The sequence below is a fragment of the Tyto alba genome, unplaced genomic scaffold (assembly GCF_018691265.1).
Source record: "Tyto alba isolate M040663 unplaced genomic scaffold, T.alba_DEE_v4.0 Super-Scaffold_6, whole genome shotgun sequence".
Taxonomy (NCBI): domain Eukaryota; kingdom Metazoa; phylum Chordata; class Aves; order Strigiformes; family Tytonidae; genus Tyto; species Tyto alba.
In genome coordinates, this window is record NW_024881327.1 from 27,729,580 (window position 1) to 27,750,029 (window position 20,450).

A 20,450-nucleotide genomic window follows, 5' to 3' on the forward strand; every position below is an offset into this window, starting at 1 on the left:
GAGGATGGAGGACTCAGAAGTGAGCACGTACAAGTATTTCTTCACAGTGCTTTCAAAGTATGAGATAGATATAACCTTATTACTAATGGTGACTTCACCGTCTGCTTTAGATTTGCAAGCTTGAAAATCTCCTGTTCTGATAGAATGTACCAGGTTGTCAAATGAATAATAACATACTTTTCTTAAATAGATGATTCTATATGTGTATGCATTTAATTTTGTATTAATTTGTGGGAATATTCTCTGGCACCAGAGCAGTGGTGGAGATTTGAGGAGTTTCAGATAATCAGAATTCTTGGAGAAGTACATGAAAGCATCATTTTGCATGCCTTTGCACATCAATACCAGCAGTACATTCATGGTGGAAATTAATCTGCTTGTGCAAAATCCTGGCCTTGAGTATTTAACTCATATTTGAAGGGCTCGTGAAGTATATTGGGCAGGTGAGGACTCAGGGCATGTTTGGTCTAAGGGGCTTATGGATTGGATCTGGCTTATGTCCTGCCATCCTCTGAACCAGTCTGCACCAGGCAGACCACAAGCAGAATCCATGTTTTTTGTTTGGTGTTTTTTGGTGGGGTTTTTTTGGTTGTTGTTGTTGGTTTTGGGTTTTGTTTGATTGTTTTGTTTTGTTTTTAAGACCATGATTGCTCTACTGTAAAGTTGAATTACTGCTGAATGTAATGCTCCCATCTTCTTCCTTGTCTTGCTTTGTGTGGGGAAAAGTACTTCTGTGGTCTTGTTGAGCTGGCTGAAATAACTTGTCTAGCTAAAACCCAAGTTTGTCATGTTGCCTTTTGGTGGATGATTAGCCAGCAGGATCTGTTCTCTGATCTGGCTCCCTGTCTTAGTGCTGGTACAAAGGAGGTGGTGAGGAGGCTGGGATTGATGTTTTTTGCTAGGTTAAAGCTGGTGTGAAACCACAGCCTGAGGATTCTCATCGTGCCTTCACTGACATTAAAACAGAGGCGCTCTCGGGATTTTTTTGAACCTCAGCTGCCCTCTGTACTCGTTTTTTCTCCGCAAAAGGTGGTTTTGTGAATTACATCAATTACAAATAATGGAGGAAAAAAATATAAGCAAGCCAGAATTTATGAAAGAGCCCAAAACAATGAAGTTATGCGAAGAGAGAGAAAAGGAAGAGAAGGGAAAACATGAGTAAGGATGAAAAATTTAGTTTCTTGCTACCAAGCAGTTATTTTAAGATATGTCCTATTAGAGGTACTAGAACAGCATCTGGCAGGAAACAGCCTAGAAATAATTATTTCTTCATTATAAGTATAATGAGAAAGTAATAAAGAAAATAGGTTGTTAATATCCTCTTAGAAACATTTGTGTTCTATTGAGGTTGTTTTCATTAAAAAAGGGTATTTTCATCGTCAGCCAGGAAGAATTAGGAGACAGAATGGTAAGAGAAAAAGATTGAGTTTTATTAAGTGTTACTGTTTCCCTCATGTTTTAGAATATTTCTCAACCAAAAATGTAAATTAAAATTTTTTTCTCTTTCTGGGACTCCATATATTTAATTTTCAGTAAAGAAGCACTTTGGAACTTTTAGCATTTAACTTACTTTATGTTTAAGAGACTGAATACAGAGATTGCTGCCTCTGATTTAATTCAGCTATAGGAGGGGAGGAAAGAAAAAAGCTTTCATTACAGTAACAGCCAGTTTTTGGAAGTATAGTGCCTTCTTACTAAATCTGAAGACTTAATTCCTGAACCTGAATTCACAGGAGATTTTTAGTGCTGAGCATTTCTGATAATCTGGTCAGTACTACAGCTTGTGGGCTGCGGCTGCATTCAAATTAGATGTGTCTGAAAATGTACATCCACAACCTCAGCACTTGCACGGCATGGATCCTGTGAAAGGCAGAGATGTGTTAGTAACCCACCATAGGGGTGCATGAGAGTTGTTATGTTGCTGATGTGGGAGAAGGTAGGAATCTATGGTCAGAAATAGAGGGGAAGAAGGAGAGTGAGACTGCTTCTTTCAGAGATGGTGCAGTTCTTATATTGGATTAAGCCACCCACAGAAATGCCCCCTAAACTCTTTTTCAAGTAGGCAGTTGGGCACCAGCTGAGTGCAATGTGGAATTTAACACCAACTGTGAATTCTGCCCAAGGATCAGCACGGTTAATCTGTCTTAAGGTTTGCGATGCTGTGACTAGAAGACTGGAAAGATGTGAGCTAGCAGCTGCTGCCAGCTGGGATGCATCCACATTGCTGTGCATCCAAGCTGTACTGTGGGGTCCTTGAATCAATGGGGGTGGGATGGAAAATCCTTTCTTGGAGTATGAAATAGGGCAGACTGAAGCTGAAGAAATCTCTCCCTTCAGCTCAGCACTGCTGATACTCACTGTAACAGCACTGAACATCCCAAAAGAGGGCCAAAGTGTATTGCAGTCTTGTCTTCTTGCACATCTGCTAAGTGTTCTGGTATGGAGAGTGGTGGGAGTGACAAGTACATGTATGGTAATGAAACAGATCATGCTTAGTGCTGCTGCTTGGTATGTACTCACAGTCTTGTGCCAGCAGCTTGTTGGCCTTCCCAGAAGCAGAACTGCATCACTGATTTATTTTTTTTTTTTGTAGGTATAGTTGTTACGCCCCATCACTTCTCCTGTAGCTTAAACATTGGAAAAGAGGTTTTCTCTTTGATGCCTATTTCTCCATTTTGTTGTGTATTTGTGAAGAAGAAAATCAAACTGAATTTTTCTCTGGTTTTGTTTACTTTTTTGCAAAAAAGCAGTTTCCTCACCTGCATACATAGAAATCACAAGTTCTGTTGCAAACTCTGGGAAGGTAACAAACACTTCTAAGCCAACTTCAGGAGAATCTCTCTGTTTATTAAAAAGACAGCATTTGTTTTCAAATAAAATATCTCATTTGGAGAGTGTCTAGTTACAGCTTTTAAAATGAGCTGTATTTATCAAAATATTTTCTCTGTACTGAAAATGTTAATTTTATTTGTAGCCATTTCACTTAGGAAGGGAAGACACAATGAATGAATGTATGTGGGTTTACTGTTAAGCTCATTAATATATGTCATTGTGGGAAAGGTGTTTAACCATGTGATACTTAGTAGCCATTTCATAAATACATGGATTGTATTGTTTTTCTTTGGAGAATGTGAATATCATACGTAAACAGAAGGTGGGAGAATTTTGTAAAGAGATTTAAAAAGGCTACTTCTCACTTCCTATCTGCATATCATATTCATAAACAGTAAAATCCGGTAAGAGAATATACATGAGTAAAAGAAAAGACTGTCTTTGATCTTCATGGTCTCAGTTGTTCTTCCTAAGTATGCACGTTAACATCTTCCCTATACACCTCCAGGTTTTCGCTCTGCTGAGCCATGGGGGAAGTGCAGAAGGCAGTGCCTTTTCAAACAAGATGTAGGAATATTTAGATTCAGTTTATCAGTCCAGTCAGGAGGGCACTTCGTCAGTGCTGGCCTCGCTGAGTTAGGAACATGGTTTCATAGGTCTAAATTCAGTCCTGATGGAGCAATCTGTTCAGCAGGAGGAAAGTATCTTGGTTCTGGGTAAGAATAGCTGGGGCTGGAGGCCACTAGGCATTTTGCTAAGGTAAGACGTGAGAGTTGCATTAGGCTTAAGAGCTGCTCATTAGGTATTTAAAAACCTCTGGGTGTACAATCTAAATCCACGTTTCAGCATGACCCGCTACTTTTGCGCCGGTTTGATTCGTTCCAGACCTGTCCCTGGCCTTGCTCCCTTCCTTCCCAGCTGAGGTGGGGGTGGCAGCCGCGGGGATGGTGGGGGGTTCGCACAGCTGCCCCTCGGCTGCGGGCTCTCTCTGCCCTGAGCATCGCCAGGGCGGGCAGCGGAGAGGCCTGTGCCCGTGCTGGTGGCAAATAAAACCTGACAGCCAAGCAGCGAGGTGCAGGGTGGGTAGGGTTGGAGTACTGATCTTTAAAGACTGTCGCGTGGGTTTCAAGATCCATTGTTGGTGCAGTGGCATAGAGCATGCTGGATGCTTGAAATACAAGCCAGTTGCAGCGCAGACAGAAGATTTTTCTGGTTTCTAGATATTCTGGATGAGTGCTAGCACTGCCAGCACGCTTGTGCTGTGTGCTGCTGTGGCAAGGACCGTTCGGCTTGGATGGATGTGAAGTGTTGCATCACTAGCAAATATACAGAACAGCGTCAGTGTGTTAAAAGCCTGGCTGCAGACACGGTATTTACTTGCTGGTAATAAATAAGCCCCCTGATAGTTGCCTCAAGTTCCTGTTTCTCCTCACGTTTAACTGCTGCCCTTGTGCTCTGCCAATCCTGCCAGTTCTGGTATTCCAAATTGCTGAGGCACTTCTGCAAGCTATTAAAATCTGTCCATGTAACAAATGATGTGGAACATCCTTCCTCTCACTCTCTCAACTCTCAGTGGCCAGAGAGGCAGGCTGGGAGATACTAACTTAGGTGCTAATTCAAAGTGTAATAGCTATACCACCTGAGGAACCGAAAGAAAAAAGGAATTTCTGTGTGATGTGAAGCAGCTGCTATAGCTGTGTGTCATTTTTAAGCTGAAAAAAGTAAATAGTAAGAAGATGGTATTTGCTAGTATTTTAATTAGCTGTAAGCTTTTCTTTTCATGTGAAGCCCTGTCCATTGCATCCAAAGCATTTGGGTTTAAGTTTAGACATTGTAAGGAATAATCCCAGTGAAAAATACGAATATGTTTTCTGTAAAAGCTGTAGCATGCAGAAAATACACACTAAAGCAGCATAGTAGAAATGCTTCTTTAACACCCTCTTAGGAAAGTCCTAAATCCCCTAACTTCTCTGTCAATAATTTACTACTTCTGCAATATGTGATTGTCTTAGATGCATGTTGCAAGAGTTTCTGTGCCATGCCAAATTCTGATGTTTATCCCTTTGTATTGACTCATACATGGGGAAAAACTGAAAGGAAATCAAAGCAAGGGGAGCCTTGGAGTTGAATTCTCTTGTACTATTACTCGTGCACATTTTTGTTGCATGGAACAATGTGGCTGGGAGGATTGGAAGAATCAGAGGATAACTAAATTCTTTGAATGCGTATATTCAATGCTGGTCACCTGACTATACTAACAAACTTAAAAGGTGGTTTGATAGCTGTCAACTTGTTTTGCTATTGTGCAGCTTCACTGTTACCTTCCTGTATTATGAACATCTATGTATTTGGAAAATAAATCCATCTTGCAAGAAAGATTGTGCAAAAAATTGTTCCTATTATACTCCAGTGTATATTGCTGATGTCAAATAAAATACAATTGTGAGAGTTCTTAAACAGTTGTCTTTCTAATTGTGGCCTGAAGCAGAAAAAGGAAGGAGTATAGTAAACTTCTTTGATATGGATCCTCCCGCAGTTATTGCTGGAATGTTGTTGTTAGCTAAATGATTCAATCAGCCTGATGCTTTATATATGAACAGATACAGGGATGGGTTTCATCAGCAATATGATGAATGATAATCTGTTGTATAATTTATTAAGATGGCACACCAATCTACTGATGTATCATTGTCAAGATGTGTCTCACTATGTTAACAAGCTGAAAGCTAAATAAATTACCGTGCCCCTCTCATAGCACCACAAACAAATAATACACATACTAGCAGCACTCATTTTATTCCCCGCCCCCCCCCCCTTTTTTTTTTTTTTTTAATTCCTGTGAGGTAATCTAACAGCACTTACTTCTTGTCTTATGTGCCAACAGGCTAGCTGTTAGCTGCTCTACTTCTTTATATGACCTAAAGTGATTTTCTAATGTTCTGTGCTTGGGCCTGGAAAAGCTTCCGTTCATTAAAAGGAATAGATTTGCAAAAAATGTGTTTCTGTAAGGATGAAAAATACTTAGTGATAAATATGTGTAGAGATATATGGGGGAATCATTTCAGTATGCGTAGTTGCCCGTGCAAGGCAGGGAGCGGGACATGCTCATTTCTTTTCCTAATTGTGGCCAGGGCCATCAAATCTTCTTGCAGGCTGAGACAGGAACTGTCAGAATGGCTTACAGTGCTGCAAAGTGCTGTAATTGCTGCTTGCTTCAGGCACAGATGTTGATGCCAAAAAATCTGCTGTGTTTGACAAACATGGCTAGTTTGTAGATTTGGGAGACTTTACATCCCTTTCTCCTGGCTTCTGTGGCTGTATATTTTAAGTCTGATGCACAAATTCATCATATGTGCTGCTGCTGCCACTTAATTCTGTATGGCATGATGCTACCCCACATCCCATGTTTTATTAATAGCAGTTGTATTGATTATGCAGGGAATTCTGCTGTTAGGCTACAGATGAGGCCTGTTTGGCATCCAAGGAAAGTTGCCATTGTCTTCAGTGGATGCTGGGATCAGGTTTTATGCAAGTCAGAACTCTGACTGCCAGTGGTGAAAGAGGAATTCAGTCTGCAGGCTGAAAGCAGTTAGGAACTTTGCTCTGTGTTGATGCAAAACACCTCCTAAATTAATTTTTCATACCTCTTCATGTACTTGGGTGTGGTTAGTGTTCCTTGAAAGCGCTAGGATCCGTTCCTGGTTGTTAGGAACATGAGACTTCTGTTGTATGTATATCTTTGGTCTGAGTTGAAGGGAATTGAGCCTGGGTTTGCTGTCTGAGTGGTCTCACTGTGGGCCCATGAAAAATCCAACATCTTGATTCCCATTAAAATATTTTACTTTTTATGTCACACTTAGTATTTCTCATAAGAGAAAAACCATAACCGAGGACAACTCAGATTGGAAAGTCAGGTTCCGGCTCTTTGCCTGCCACTGTCTTCTGCCCTTTTCCTCCTTCCTTTCTGCAGGGCTTGGTCTCACAGATGTATTCTGGGATGCTCTGTTGGAATGGTGCTGGAGAAGAGACAGGTAAGCATGTCATGCCATTATGTGAATAAAAAGTCCTGGTCTCAGATGCTGAATATCTCTGTTCGTCTATTGAGCAGACTCTGACCTGGAGTGTTGAAAGGTAAAACCAGCTCAAAACCAGCTCTGTTAGATGGTCTGAGATCATCAGAGTAAAACTGTCTAGGAAACCAACCAGATGACAGCTCCAGATATAAGTGAAGGAACACCTGGGACTCGGCTGGATGTGACCCAGGTGGCTTTTTGTAGCTTATGCTTGCAAGTGTCGTGTCAGGATGACAGCCAGCGCAGGCACAGAGAGACAGGCAGTTATATTGACTTCACCTTGGGAGAGAGCACAGCTGAGGGCGGCTGGAGGAGGAATTCAAAAGTCAGGGGGAAGGGTAGTCCCAGTTTGAGAGCAGGAAGGAAGTGGTCACAACCTGGTGTTATTAGGTGAGGGAAGACGAAGGCAGGAGTTGATACGATTAAGCCAGCAAGATTTTGAGAAATTATATATCAAAGGCTTGTTTTTCAACTCTGTCGCAAAGTGATGCTGAAAGGCAGTCTTTAAGAGGACTAGAGGATTTATCTGTATTGCTGAGCTGGCTTTAATGCTGATGAAAGCCTTTGGATGGGAATTATGTTGCTGCCCTGAGGGATGGTGTTAAAGGAATCTTGCTGGAGAACTAGCAGGTGTGAAGCTGTTGGGACAAGATGCCAAAGGCGTTCTAGGATGGGAAATGTGTCCAAGCATACTCACTGCTATTTATTATAATTTTGGATATGTTTCCTATATGACTTTTCTGCTTGCTCTGTGGAGATTTGTACTTTCTCAACTGAGAAAATTTCATTTTGAACTACAGAAAATTCATTAAAAATGCATTCAAGTGTTTTCTTTTTCAGATGACAAGAAGCTGAATAAAGAACAACTCTGAAGTGTCGTTCACAGCATTAGGAGAGCATGCCGAGGCAACATGAACAAATCTGGGCTCCCCAGTGCTGTATCTACTGGGTGGGTTTTTTTTTAAACTGATTACAGACTGAGGTACTTCTTATGTCCTTTCTTTACAAGGCTAATGGTTAGAGCACTTGCCCATAAAATACTGTCAAAGACTTCTGACAATTTTACACGGTCTATATAGGTGTAAGTTCCCGTAACGTGGAGTAACTATAATCAGTGGGCCATTGTAGCAAAAGGGAAGCCCCATCAGGTCCCTTGAAACATACTAGAAGGTGCTTATCTTCAGCAGTCTGTCCAGGATCTGGAGTCAGCAAAGGTGCATGATTCAGTTGCTGGTTCAGGAGATAAATTTTGGACACACTTTACATGGTGTTCCTGGATCTGTGTTGGATGAACCTGTATGCCCAGGGAGATTTAACACCAGGTAACATTGTATATGGAGTGGGTATAGACAGGCATTAGACTGCCCACAGATGTTTCTGGATTTGGCCCCGAACGCTGCTAAAATAGCAGCTGATAAAGCAGTTTATGGCCTTGCAATATGGGATCTGGACTCACCTGAAGAGGTCCAATTGTTATGTGGGTTGTATGGGAACAGATTCAGCTACAGGAGGACTATTTTTCCACAGGGAAAATGGACCCAACCATCCTGTGAGCTACACTCCAGCTTTGTGGTAAATGCCATAGTGGTTGTGATACTTGGCTCAAGGAGAGACTTTGTAAGGGTAGAGGTAGCCAATTGGAAATTAAATTGGCCTGATTATTTATATGTGTCTGGGCCTGTCTGAATGATTTTTTGCTACTGCAATATAGCAGCCTCCTTTTTACCATGCAGTCGACTTTGATTCCTTTATTTATTCTCCTTAATAATGTTCTTTGCTTTTATGGAAACAAATCGCATCTATCAGTTTAGGCTGGAAGTTGTGCTTGTGTTTTTTCTAAATTTCCAGCTCCTCTAAACAGCTCTGCATTTTTGTTATGTGATTCATTGTGGGCTATAAAGCACAGCAGTACCTAGGAGACAGTGTGTGTAGGCTCTGCTTCGTGTGTTGAGAGCTGAAGGTTGAGAAGGTGGGATGCCTTGGGGCTGCAGGAGGCCCCTACCAGGTTCCCTGTCCATCACATGAGAGGAGGTGTTTGAGGTCTGCTTCCATGTTCTCCGTGTGCCTTCCAGCCTCTTTAAGCAGCTATACTGTCTGAGAGTCGCCGCAGGTGGCATTACCCTAAAACCTCTTTTCAATTTGTTTTAACTTCAGCATATAAGATTGCAATAAATATCACCTTTGGAGAGCAAGTGTGATAAATTTTATCCCTGAATTTGAGAGAAGATTATAACTGTGAATCTAGCTACATAAAGTAAGGAAATCTTATGTCTGCTTAACTTGTCTAACTGGAAACCGGTCTTTGTGTGATTTTAGGAGTCTGGGATCCTATCAGCATCTCGGGCTTTGATAATTTCCACATCCACATAGATTAGCTAAGATGTCAATATTGATGCTTCTGAATATATTCTCAAACTTGTGACCACTTGCAGATCACTGTAACTTTTTCAATCAGTGCTTGTATAATGCTTGTTTTATCTTGCCCTTAATTTCATGGGTTGTGGTTAATAAGCTGCATTCTAAAATATGAGAAATTAGACTTCTCTGGAACATGCATAAAATCACCTAAGCATAAATGGCCATCAGCTTGCTGTTGCAAGTGGTGATGGGGAGAGAAGTTGGTTTCAGAAGTTGGAGATTATGAAATCTGTGCAAAATACGTGCGTATATGCCAAGAAAGGTTTGGAAAGAGCTAATCTCTAATGGATTGTTCAGTTCTCTGTCCGAGGCATCTGTGGGCAAAGCCTAATAGGTGCATCAAAACCTAGATATGAAAACTTTTGTTCATGTTCTGTATGTGCCTTTTAAGTCCTTAGCTGTTGAGTGCTCACTGTGCTTATTGAAATTCTCACTTGGGATGCCAAAGCAGCAGATATAAATGCTATCAGTAGGGGAAAAAAAAATGTTTTCAGGGACAAAAATACAGGTGTGCTCAAGACGTGAGACCTACACAGTTTTCTGGGGGAAAAAAAAAAAAACAAAAAAAAACCCAAACAAACAAACAACAAAAAAAAAAAAAAAAACAAAACAAAAAAAAAAAAAAAAAAAAAAACAAAACAAAACAAACCCAACGCACTTGGCAGCAACTCGCCAAGAGTTTTTAGCCTGGAGGTAACAAATGTGATAGAGATGTCCCACACCGTAAACCTGAGTGAAGCTCAAAGGAGTGGTTGAGGAATGATTAGGATATGCTGTTTTCCCTGTGTTTCCCTTTGAGCCATCTCAGGATAGTCCCTCTCTAGCATCCTAGTCTCTGAAATCCCTTTCTGAGACCCCCTAGCTTTCTAATAAAGATAGGATAAGGAGCCAGAGACCCACAGGACAAGAACAAAGAGCCTTTCCTGTGAAGCTCTGGGTTGCAGACCCTGGGCTAAGGGTTGATCATTGCTGCTTTTTAGATGCTGGTCACCCTCAGTGAAATCCAACATCCAGACCTATAGTAGAGTTTCAACCTAAACCAAAGCAGAGTCTATTTCATGCTGATACCATTGCAAAGGCCTTTCTTCCTGCATTTTTTTCTAGGAGTGGGGAGGAGGAGTGAAAGGCAGGTAACAGGGAAGCAAAGGTGAGCAGTGGATGGGAGGGAAAGGCAATTCTGTTCTCAGGTAATCTTGGCGTAATTTGAACAATATAAAAAAATTGTTTTCCAAGATACTTCAAGGTCTTGAGGTCACTGTGTTTATAACTTTTTCTCTAATAAATATACTGTGGAATGCAAGTCTTGCTGAAATGTTTAAAATTGGTTAGGTAGAGATTTGTACTGAACTCCAAATTAAATCCTTGGTTAGGTATCCAGCCTCTGCCTCAGTGCACTCTGTGGTCTAGTTGTTCAATCAGATGGGAAGAAATGACCTGTGGCAGCAACAGGTTACAGGTGCTCAAAGCCAGAGCCAAGGGAATAAGCCTGAGCATTCTCTTGTTGTTTTATGCAGCTTGATTTATCATTACCTTGTTCACATGAAAGTCAAATTCAATGAGTAAATTATTGTATATAGTGTGAGCATCTCTTATTTGCATTATCATAGGAGCAGGTTGTGCTAACTTGAGCAAATTGACCAAATCATTACTTAATCGTGTGTTTAATACCTTGTCTAAGATTTTCCCCATGAGTATTGGTTATGTCCTTGCAATTGCATTGCTGTTGCATTTCTCTGTAACCATTATTTCATTTTTTTTCACTATTCAGTTAATACATATTACATTAATGTCTTTAAATTTAGGTGACCTCACAAGTAATTAATTTAGGTTACAAATAGCTTTGTGTTGTGTTATTAACATATTTATTTAAGGAGTTTTCTAGGGAAACTTGTACAGAATAAATAATTTTGCAAAAGTCATGAAGAAATGAGAGGAGTACAGAAGATACATTCTTTGGTGTTTGTGCTGGAGCTATGAAGAGTGAGGTACAGATCCCTACAATGGCCAAAGTACAGTGGTCCAAGGCCACCAGAACAAATCTCAAATATGTTATTTTTTTTTCCAGTTAGGCTTTGTTCCATATGCTGTTTCTGCTTTTCTCCTCTGATTTTCAGTTCCTGTTTTCCTTTGTCCAAAGTCCTCCCTGATCTCCATAACTAATTCCAACTAACCTAATAATTGACTTCAATGGGACTTGAGGACATGTTCAAGTGCTCTCCTGAAGGATGCTCTAGTTAATCAGGACCGAAATTGCCTGTGAAGTAAATAACATTTATGAAGAGTTTTCTGAGTTATGAATAAATGCAAGAATTCGTTCATGTTCATTTTGTCATAAATTACTTTATTCATAAATTGTTCAGGCAGCTAGATAAACCTCTCTCAGATACCTGGTGTGGAAGAGGAATAACCCCACTTACATATTCATTTAGGAGCTCTTGTTGGCATCCCCCAGTGCAGTAGTAATACTCTGCAGTCAAGTGTTTGGACAGTGAAACAAAGGCATAGTTTTATTTCTTTCTTGCTTTTCTTTCTTCCTGACTACATCTGTACTAGAAGTTAAAAACCTAAACTAGTCTCTAGCATGGTTTTGGCTTGCACCAGCTAGCCAGGTGGTTTCTGGACAAAAATTGGGAGTTCCGGATGGGAGCTTTCTCAATACACAGTTGCCCTCACTGGAAGGCAAGACAAGTAAATGGCATTGCTCAGTTCAGTGCCAGCTGGCCTCAGCAGCAGGCAAAGGTCCTGGGCAGGTTCAACCTAGTAGTGTAGGTGCACCAGACCACAGTGTGGTAAAGAGGAGTCCTTGTGTTCCTTAAAGTAGAGGACTGCAATTTTACCTGTTCATTAAGCAGAACCTGCAAAGGAGCTTCTTTGAGTTGAATTGTCAATGTATGGAGGGATGCAGCAAACCGTGTTTGTTGAAATTAGACTTTTTAAAAAGTAGCTGCAGAGGAATACTCCACGGGGTTATAATAATCATAGCTGAAGATCAAACTTAGTTACTGTTAGTAGCATTGTTATGCCATTAATACCTGCATTTCAAAATGAAATGACATGTATAACTGCAATTTGATCTTTGCAAATGTTCTTCATTGTCTAGAAAATAACCCTAACACATTTCCTCAATTTGAGATAAAGCCATTTAGTGTTTCAGACATCACAAGTAAATGATCTTGCTGGTGCCATCACATGTGAACTTCATAGCCTGTGATCACATCCAAGCAGTGACATACAGGTAAATCACCTGAGACATACTGCAGCTTATTCCACCTGGACTAACATATAGTGATAGCTCCGTGAACCATCAACCACATGGCTGAAGTGCACATATTCTACATAAACTCTTCACTCCTTGTAGCTTTTCAGGCCTGACAGTAGACAAGCAATCCTTCTGGCCCTTGTGTGTAGGTGGCTGATTTTACTGCCTTCTTGCAGATTACTTGAGTCCATGTCATTGTCATTACACACAAGGGAAGCACTGGAGTTGTTTGGAACTGGAATATTTCATAGAGCTTTCTTTGACCAAGAAAGATGTCATAAAAAAATTAAATTATCACAGACTTTTATTTTCTTCAGTGTTAAAAGTTGAGTTTGAAAAACAGACAGTGTTTGAAAAATAAATCTTTAAAATGCCTAGGTTTACAAGTCAACAAAACCAAGATTTTCAGATTTTATATGAAAAAATTGGAAATTTTGTCCAGTTCTTATAGAAAAAGACAGATTAATGGAACAACCACTGAGTAGGGATGTGCATGCCCCATTTTAATAAGCTTGATCTAATGAAAAAATTTCAAGTGAGAGGTTGCATCAGCTTGCAGACTTGCAGGTGATAGAGAGGTGATAGCAAAAGATAGCATTCCAAATATAAGAAAAGGAAGATGGTTGAATCAAAGACAAATATTGTTTTATTCTGCTGACCATCTGCACAGGTCTGTGGCCCCTGCACTGCAGAGACAGTAAGGTCATGTACCCTGCTAGTCTTGAAGTGCAAAGTAAGGATGAGAGTTCAGATAAATAAGAATGATACCTGACCCAGGTGAAGGGTTTGAGGGTGTTTTCTTTCGCTCTGTCAGGCAGCTCTGGATCTGACTTGCAGTCTTTGGTTAAGTCAAGGAATGGGATTGTTTAAACCAGTATAATCTACATGTTCTTTGTCACCTGTAATGGACTGTTTGGGTTTGTTGTTCTGTTTGTTTGGTTTGGCTTGTTTTTTTGTTTTGTGTGTGTTTTTTTTTTTTTTTTTTGTTTAAATAGCTGAATGTCTGTGTCTGGTATTGGGCATTCTGGGCCTGCGCTGCACTGAACAAAGCTTAGGCGTGTAAGCAGTGACTTTACAGAAGTATAAACCTCATATGCTTAGCTGAATCAAAAGCTCAGATAAATGTGGGACTAAATCTGTAGAAACAATACATATTGATAAATCAATTGCTAGACTTTTGATCTGTGAAAAACTATTTAGTATAATGACATTGAAATTTCCATCAACTCTGTAATTAAAGACTAATTCCAGAGAAGTATCAGGCATGATCCTCCATGTTGTTTTAGGAGAAATCTGGTGTTTTGTACATTTTACCTTATGGATAGGTTTAAGGTATAGGGTACTGCAGGTATCAATACCCGTTGTTAATTATAGAAGAGAATTTAAGTTAGGAGGAGGTATGGATTAGTAAATGTAGAATGGCATTGTGACTAACAAACTGTGTTCTTAGATGAGGCTGGAGAAAATAATTATTCAGCTTTAATATCAAATAAATTAGCAATGGGGAAATGGAGTGTCTTGGTAAGTCAAATTTGTAGAGAATTTTTTATATGCAAGACAAAATTTAGAGCTATTGAACTAAAAAAATCATGAAATGTCAAGAAGTGTGATATAATATGAAAAAGTATGACCAAAAAAGTTACCTCAGCTGGAGCAAATGTTTCCTAGTTTGAACTGAATAGCAAGCATATCTATAATGTACTATTGCAGCACGCTGAAAAATATGTTAGTTGCCATCTGGAAAGTTGCAGTGATTGCACTTTTTAAAAATTTCCTTCTAACAAGAAGCAATTTTGCATTCTCAGCTGTGGCAGAAATTATCAAGATGAAATGCTTCTTTACCTTTACTTAAATGATACATTATGCAAATTGAAAACAGCAATTTAAGGAAACAATTACATAAAGAGAACAGCTCTTCTGATCCTCAAACAGGAAATGTTAAGGGATAAAAAAAGCAAACTCTAAAGGCTGTTGACTTCAAGCTATTACAGGAAAAAAGCTTGATACCTTTCTTCATTTCAGCACTTCCTGGCTCAGCTATTGCCAATAGAGACAGTCCTTGTATAATATTCCTGATGTGAGGCCTTTAAAAAGCTGAGCACAAGTAAGTAAAGTTGTACACCTGATGAAAACTGGAAGCATGAAGATAGTACTATTGAAAAGGCATAGGGGCAGTAAACAAGTTACTTCCAGGGCAGAACTGAAAGCAGACTCTTACCCTGACCTAAATTACTGCACCCCCCTCACATTTATCAGCTTTTATGGGATTCATGGCTCTTTGCTTCTAGTGTCAAACATCTCAGTGCTTTCTGATCCATATCCATCAGTGAGTGTTTTTTACTAGCAATTTATTTATGTCAGGCTGTAAAACTGAGAAGATGATCAGTGTCTTTATGGCTGGGGAAAAACAGGGATGTTCAGGTGATGACAATACTGTGTCCCACTTCACTAATCCATGCCCATCATATATTTCTGTGATTTTAAGCATGTGTTTACATCTTGTTGACTTCATATGCTCTCTTTATTATGTCTCTGTAGATTACCTTTTAGTCTTCTAGATTCTACATGGTCCCTGCTATACAAAAAGGATGTAGACAGACTGGAGAGGGTCCAGAGAATGGCCATGAAAATAATCAAAGGACTTGGGGGGAGCCTGCCACATGAGGAGAGGCTGAGAGAATTTGGGTTGTTCAGCCTTGAAGAAGAGAAGGTTTAGGGGAAACCTTATCACCATGTTCCAGTGTTTAAAGGGTGGCAACAAAGAAGATGGAAACTCTAATTTTACAAGGAGTCACATGGAAAAGGCAAGGGTAATGGGTACAAGTTACTCCTGGGCAGATTCCAATTGGACACAAGAGGAAAATGTTTCACAATGAGAACAATCAGCCACTAGAATAATCTCCCCAGGGAAGTGGTGGGTTCCCCAACATTGGGCACTTTTAAGATTCAGCTGGACAGGGTGCTGGGCCATCTTGTCTAGACCGTGCTTTTGCCAAGAAAGGTTGGACCAGAAAATCCTTGAGGTCCCTTCCAACTTGGGATTCTATGAATCCATGATTTTGATTGTCAGCTCAAACTCATGGGTTGACATTCACACGGCAAGAGTGACCTTTGTCATTGGGAAAATTCTGCTAGCTGCTATTTTATTTCAGCACAGGTCTGTCTAGGGAGTTTTTGAGTCTTTGTCATTGCTTTTTCTTCTTAAAAAACCTGTATTAGAAATGTTTTAATGCAGTTGGTCCTGTCTTGTGTATGAGTCCAGATTGGCTGATCTCTTAAGTTCCATTCTTGAGTAAAAATAAGGTATATTTGCTTTATTCAGAAAAATACCTAATCGATTTATTTTTTAAAATTATTATTTTGATTCATATTCTTGTAAATATAGCTCCTTGTGTTTCTTAGGAGTTTACATCTTTATTTGAGGACTCCTGCTACTGTCTTTATCACACAGTGTGATTTGGTGACTGGCAGTTTATATGCCTAGCCTTTTTCTGATTCCATTCAGACTCTGTGTCTGTATATTCCGTTTTCTTGGGTCAAAATAGAGATGTTAGATCATTTGTATGTAAAGTGATCAAAATATTTTTTTTTTTTGGTGTCAAAATATATTTTTACAAAGGCTTTTATTAGACTATGATGTTCTCAGCATTGCTTTTCATTTTTAATTGTGATCCAGCTCAGCTTCACCTTGTTCAAGAAGTATGTGTAATGTGGTGATTGGTGAAACCAAAACCCTGTGTCACCTAGGCAATTCAAATTATGTCCTCTCATGTTTTAAAAGGTGGAACTAAAAGGTCCTGCTCTTCTCTTTTTGCCAGCCCTCCACCTGCACATCTTTCTGAATAATTATTTCAGCAGTGTGATGTCAGTTCAGTTCAGATGTCAAAGAAGCGAAAGTTGCAGATGGATTAACTGAAGCTGTGTGTGACAGTAAAAAATGAATATGAATGGTATGAATGTTTTGGGGTGGGGAATAAATCTGGACCCTGTTATCTTAAAAAAAAGACAGCTGTGAGGTACTGGGGTCATGGCTGGTAATTGCCTGCTGTCATCACTACTGACATCACTGTACACTGGGATAAGGGATATAAAGAGGTTGGGTGCATTAGTATCATATATTGGAAATATGTTTAACTGCACAAGTGGTATGTATTTTTATTTAGGATGTGTTTATTAGACTATTTAGGGTTGTGTTTGTGTTTATTTAGGTGTTAAATCTTAATTGTCACTGAAAGTAGAGTTTACTAGATAGAAAGTTGTTTACATGTAATCACCTGTTCTTCTGTCTTCTCTCTATTTCCTAAAGTTACAATTCACTGTGTCCTCAGTTGAACATAATTTTGTATAGAGAGGTAGTGTGGTAAGCACTGAAAACATGATAAAAGTTCTGGTATTAGAAAAGATCCTTAGATTGAATTGATGTATGTCAGTTGTCTTTAATTTTTTTGAGAACAAAAGTAGGTCTATAATTAAGATGTTCAATTTGCAGACTAAACTGTGAGATATGAGTGAAGAAAACTGAAGAGCAATTGAACTAAGAAGCTCAGAAATTGATGTGAAGATGATGCCTGGGATTTCTTTAAGAAAAGAAAGGAAAAAAATCAGGAAACTTGGGATTCAGCATATTGTAGAAAAGATCCCCATATCTTTTTAAGTGAATAAACCTCTCAGAAAGGATTTTGGGAAGTATTTAGAGTGCCTTCAAGCAATCAAAGAAAGGCTGAAGATTTAAGTAAAATGCCTTGGAGGTCAGAAAACGAGTGGGTAAAGAAAATTACAAGCAGTCAACCTCAGACATTGAAAGGGAATTAAAGCAAATAAAGGGTTTTTCGCTTAGTAAATAAGGATGAGATAATGACACTTTGTATACTATATTAAAACAGTATTGAGACAGAAAAATAATATAGGGAAATAATGTAACAATAGTAATAGTTGTACTGAAATACTATACAAATCTATGAGTAATGAGAATTAAATATCTACCCATCAGCAAGGATTGAAATAACAGTCTGTTGATTAGAAGAACTTTAATTTCTGAGAGTCAAAACTTGTGGGTGATGTTAATGGACCAAGTATGATTAAGGATGCTGTGACATCTTTGTGGAACAAGAAGCAAGCAGTGTAGCTTCATGAAGGACCATGCAAAATTGGAGAGGGGGAAACTTAAGCCACAGGTGAAAAATAAAGGAGACATTTGCAAGAATATTAAAGGCACTATTAAAACCAGCATAAGAAAGATAAGAGTAGTAATGAATTGGTTTGTCTGAAACTAATCAGGTGTTAGAAGGTTTTACTAACTGGACAAGGGCAAGAAGGAAAAGAAATGAGAAAAGCAGGTGCATTAATTTTTAAGAAGCTAATGGGTCAGAAGAAAATAGCTGAGAATTCAGAGTCTCTTTAAAAAAAGAAAAAAGGATGCTGAGCTCCAAAAAAACCAGCTCTTGAATAAAATTAGCTTTGAGAAAAATTAAATAGGATTTAAAAAAAAAAAAAATCAACAAATGAGAACATGATATTTTGCATTTTTAAAGTATCTCAGAGGCTATACGCAATAAAATGTTAAAGCCATACCTATTTAGAATTGAATGGGCAGGTCACCACCTCCAGCTGAGAAGCTGTGTAATTGCATTAAGGATCATGTTGTATCTGAGCTAAAAGCTCTGCTGGTACCTGAGCTGCATGTTGAAAAGGTGATGTGTTTCCGGAATGCTTTCCTCTGGCATGTGTATTTTGAAGGAAGTAGTGTTCACAGTGTATCTGATCCAGAGCCAATTATGGGCATTATGAAACCTGTTGAAATGGGCTCAAGACTTTGGTGGAGGAATGACTAACTTCGGCATTCCATTGAGACTTGGGTGGGAGCTAGATGCTGAATTACACAGGCTGAAGCAGACATGCAGAAGGGTAGAAAGCCGCCAGTGAGGATTTTGGGTGGTGTCAAAGGGATTTGAGCACTTCCAGGTTTTGAGGGTTGCTGAATGCAATTATGTTGGGAAAAATCGGGTTGACCAAATCCTGCTGTGGGGCCTGCCTACCTCTGCTTTAGTATATCTGACCATTAGCTCAGGTCAGTAATTTCCAACACATCCAGAGCTGTTAACCTGAGTTTGTAGCATTCACTTAAAAACAAATGAACAACTCGATTCATTGTAAGCTCTTTCAGCAGCCTTCTTTTCATTAGCAGGGGATGTCTGGTGAGAGATCCAGTAGACCCTGGGGCCAGAAGAAACATAATCACCTTCACACCAATGTGTGCCATGTAGCTGTAACCCCAGGGACCCTGTCTCGGTCATGTTGGGAAGGTACACATGAAAAGATAGACTTTGGCCCAAAGATCTTACAAGCTTTTCACTGTTTGTTGGTTTTTTTTTTTTGTTTTGTTTTGGTTTGGTTTTGGTTTTGTTTTGTTTTGTTTTGTTTTTTTTTCTTGTTGTTGTTCTTATGTTATTTAGGTTTTCTATATTCTTCTAGAAACTATTCCTCATCCTTAATTTTCACTACTATGCAGCAGTTTTCCCTCTGCAGTGCCAGTCCTTCCTTTCTCAGTGTGTTTAGCTAATGTTCTTGTCAGTCTGTTTGCTCTGTCTTGTCCTTAACCCCACTGTGTCATCCCATCCCATCCCCGTCCCCTGTCCCCCTCCCCACCCCCCCAAGTCTAGTCAGATGTAAGGTGATCATAGAAATCTTCATGTTCCTTTGTTCAAAGCACCTCAGCACAGTTCTTACTTATTTCTGCCTAACAATTACATTCCTGGCTTTGTCATCCCAGTCAGTGGGAGTACAAGAACTAGCAACACCCTGGCATCCTTTTTGAATGCACACACTGGATAGCTTTTGCTGAATGCTATTCTGTCACGATGTTCAAAGCAAACATCTACTGCAATGCAGCTGTTTGAGCTCTGCCTGAACTTGGTACTATTTTTGTTTGCAGTTCAATACACTTTCTTACACCTCTTTTTGTAAACTCGGATACATGCTGCAAGCTGATAGCTATTCAGAGAAAAGCATAATCCCTAGGAGCTGCCTGCCTTGGCAAACATGCATATGTTTTTCAGTGTGTCAACAGGCAGTTGTTCAAGTAGTGTTTGTTCCCTCAGTTTGTATTAGCCTGGCCCAACACTTGAATGATTTTTTCATTTGCCTTAAGGAGATGAGATGTATGTCCGGAATGGTGAATTTGACAACTGTGGATCCATGCAGTCCCAGCTCAGATGATTTAGTTATTTAACCTTTTACATTCTATTAGTGTTATATTAGAATACTGGTGTTTCAGAACCAGGATCATGCAATTGATATTACTCACATGAGCAGTCCCATATTCTCTAAAACCAGGTGTTGAGGTCCCAGATAGAGTTTTTTGCTTACCTCCATTAGCTCTTATTTCCTATTCCCCTGCTACAGTCCATTCCTACCTCAGTAAAACATCTTACCTCCACTACTTCAGGAGAAAAGCTACTGCTCTGCTGTTTTTCCCAATCAAGATCTTTTCAAATTAAAGGATCTTTCTATATGCACGCCCAGGGTCTCATCTGTAATCATCCTTCATGTCTGCAGTTTATTCTGTAATTAACTTGTAACTATATGGCTCATGTAGTGTACAAGTAGTTCAGTTCTTTATGTAAAATGGTCTGCTGATTTGTGAATGGTTTAAAATATTTTTATTTGAGAATATTTTTACTTTTTTGTTACAATAGTGAGAGAAGTGGAGGGTGCTTTTCATGTCTTAGCCAAGTTATAAGCAATGGAAGATTGGAGTTCACCTCTTTCAAAGGGTGAGGCCTGCTACAATGGATCTTTTTACATCATGTCTGGAACTCTTTTTCTGGAGCAAAGTAGCTGTTAAAATGCTTCAAATACTTTGATAAAGT

General features: G+C 39.4%; 1 protein-coding gene across 2 annotated transcripts in view; it reads left to right on the forward strand.

Annotated features, from left to right (window-relative positions):
- Positions 1-20,450, forward strand: part of GABRA4 (gamma-aminobutyric acid type A receptor subunit alpha4) — a 74,273-nt gene that overhangs the window by 45,816 nt on the left and 8,007 nt on the right. The gene's annotated exons all lie outside the window — the stretch shown is intronic.